The sequence below is a fragment of the Nansenia antarctica genome (assembly GCF_963989245.1).
Source record: "Nansenia antarctica genome assembly, chromosome: 19".
Lineage (NCBI taxonomy): Eukaryota > Metazoa > Chordata > Actinopteri > Argentiniformes > Microstomatidae > Nansenia > Nansenia antarctica.
This window is the reverse complement of record NC_137692.1, coordinates 17,674,897-17,677,396: the sequence shown is the minus strand read 5'-3', so window position 1 is coordinate 17,677,396 and position 2,500 is coordinate 17,674,897. Positions and strand designations below refer to the sequence as shown.

General features: G+C 49.7%; 1 pseudogene across 1 annotated transcript in view; it reads left to right on the top strand.

The window, feature by feature from the left end:
* Positions 1-2,500, top strand: part of LOC308173951 (serine/threonine-protein kinase MARK1-like) — a 33,798-nt pseudogene that overhangs the window by 5,237 nt on the left and 26,061 nt on the right. Inside the window, exon 2 of the transcript in view lies at positions 1,249-1,542. The product of the transcript in view is annotated as a serine/threonine-protein kinase MARK1-like (transcript). The remainder of the gene's footprint in view (positions 1-1,248; positions 1,543-2,500) is intronic.

Below are 2,500 nucleotides of genomic sequence, written 5' to 3'. Positions count from 1 at the left end.
CAGGGTGTTCTGGCTAGGCAGGACAGGCAGCACATTACATTAGAATTCAATCCAACTTTATTGATTCTTGCACATTCTCAGCTCTCAGTTTCTTCCAACGCCGTCTCTCTCTGTCTCTGTCTCTCTGTCTGTCTCTGTCTCTCTGTCTCTCTCTCTGTCTCTCTCTCTCTGTCTCTGTCTCTCTGACTGTCTCTCTCTCTCTGTCTCTCTCTCTGTCTCTCTCTCTCTCTGTCTCTGTCTCTCTGTCTCTCTCTCTGTCTCTCTGTCTGTCTCTGTCTCTCTGTCTCTCTCTCTGTCTCTGTCTCTCTGACTGTCTCTCTCTCTCTGTCTCTCTCTGTCTCTCTGTCTCTCCGTCTCTCTCTCTGTCTGTCTCTCTCTGTCTCTCACTCTCTCTCTCTCTCTCTCTGTCTCTCTCTGTCTCTCTCTCTCTCTCTCCGTCTCTCTCTCTCTCTCTCTCTCACTCTCTCTCTCACTCTCTCTCTCTCTGTCTCTCTCTGTCTCTCTCTCTCTCTCTCTCTCTCTCTCTCCGTCTCTCTCTCTCTCTCTCTCTCTCTCTCTCTCTCTCTCTCTGTCTCAGGCAGGATGAAGGTTAGTTCAGAGAGGTGACGTGTGTCACTCTTGGTTTCCTGTTACTGGGGTGAAACGGGAGAGCAGAGGGGAGCCTGGGTAATGGGAGCAGAGGATCCTGGGTAACCGGACCTCCCGTCTGTTTGTTCTCTGGGTGGGTGTGGCACGGGGAAAGCAGAGGATCATGGGATGTTTTGGCTGGAGCGATGTCCACAGCTGTTGTGGAGACGAGTACGCACACACACACACACACACACACACACACTCACACACTCTAGATCACCTTTCTGGATCAGAGACCACAGTCGATGGCTTCATCCCTGATCACAAGGCGTTGGAAAACCAAGAGAGCCCTTCTTCAAACTAGGGTCCCTACCACAGTGTGTGTGTGTGTGTGGGTGTGGGTGTGTGATTGTGTGTGTGTGTGTGTGGGGGGGGGGGGGTGTGTGTGTGTGTGTGTGTGTGTTCCTGGAGGGTGTGTGTGTGTGTGTGGTTCTGTGTGTGTTCTGTGTGTGTGTGTGTATGTGCACCCCTGCGTGTGTGTGTGTGCTGTATGACAATTTACGTGTTCGTACCCTCCTGTTAGAATGTTGATGCTGATCTCTACTTACGAGTCTCTCTCTCTCTCCCTCCCTCCCTCCCTCCCTCCCTCTCTCTCTCTCTCTCTCTCTCTCCCTGCAGCACCTGTCGGTGGACGGCTTCACGGACCTCACCCCCCCCGCCCCCGAGGACCTGGCCTCGGCCCCCCCAGCGGGCCCCCCTCCAACCACGGCCCCCCAGGCCCCCCCGGCCACCTCCTCCTCCTCCTCCACCACTGCCAAGCCCCCCGGCCGCCACGGCCTCCCCCGGTGCCGCTCCTCCCTGCCCCCCCCGGAGGAGCCCCCCCACGTGGGGAACTACCGCCTGCTGAAGACCATCGGGAAGGGCAACTTCGCCAAGGTCAAGCTGGCACGCCACGTACTGACCGGGAGAGAGGTGAGGAGGGGCTAGGTCAGGTGCATTGTGGGACATACAGGCTTACAGTTTCTTGTACATGTTACTATCCTCTCTGAAGTCATTTTGTTACTCTTTAATCTTTTTTTTTTACATTTTTACATTTCCATTGTCATGGTAACAAATTGCTAACGTGCTTAGCGAGTGTCGTAAAGTGACTTTCCAAACATGTCTTCAGAGGTGCACATCATGTCGATGTCAGGGCTGTCAAATTAGGTGTTGATTGTTTAACAGTAGAACAGCCATGTGGGGTCATTGGACCAAGTGAGTAAACAGAAAAGGTATACCTTTCCACTCGATCAAATTTCAGGACCCTCCTTTCATGACTTTTCCTAGATATGTGCGTTCTACCCCCCAGTATCCTTACATTTTCAAAATCACAAAATCAGGATAAACTAGTATGAAGCTATTTTGCAGCTTGTGCGGGTATATGCACTAGAACTCGGTTGACAGGCAGGACGACATTCACTGATTATCTTATACCTCTCTAGCTATAGATGTGTTAGATGTATATGTTATGGTACATGTGGGAATACGGTACATGTGGGAAAACTAGGGTTAGGGTTAGGAGCTAGGGTGCTAGGGTTAGGGTTAAGGTTAGGGGTAGGGGTAGGGTTAGACATGCCAGCATGTACCAAGTCAAGGTTTTATGCTGCCATGTCCCTGGAAATGCCAACATAAACCGTATTCCGTAATATGTACCTTAACATATAGATAATAATAATAATAATAACTTAATAACTTGTATTTGAATAGCACTTTTCCTGCAAACGTTGCAGCTCAAAGTGCTCCAATCATTATATAATTCATCATTTAATTATTTAGTCATATAAAGGCAATATTAAAAAGATGGGGTTTTGGTCTTGAACATAATTTGCTGAGGTTGCATCCCTAATGTAAACTGGCAGTGCATTCCACAATTTGGGTGCGTAAAATGAGA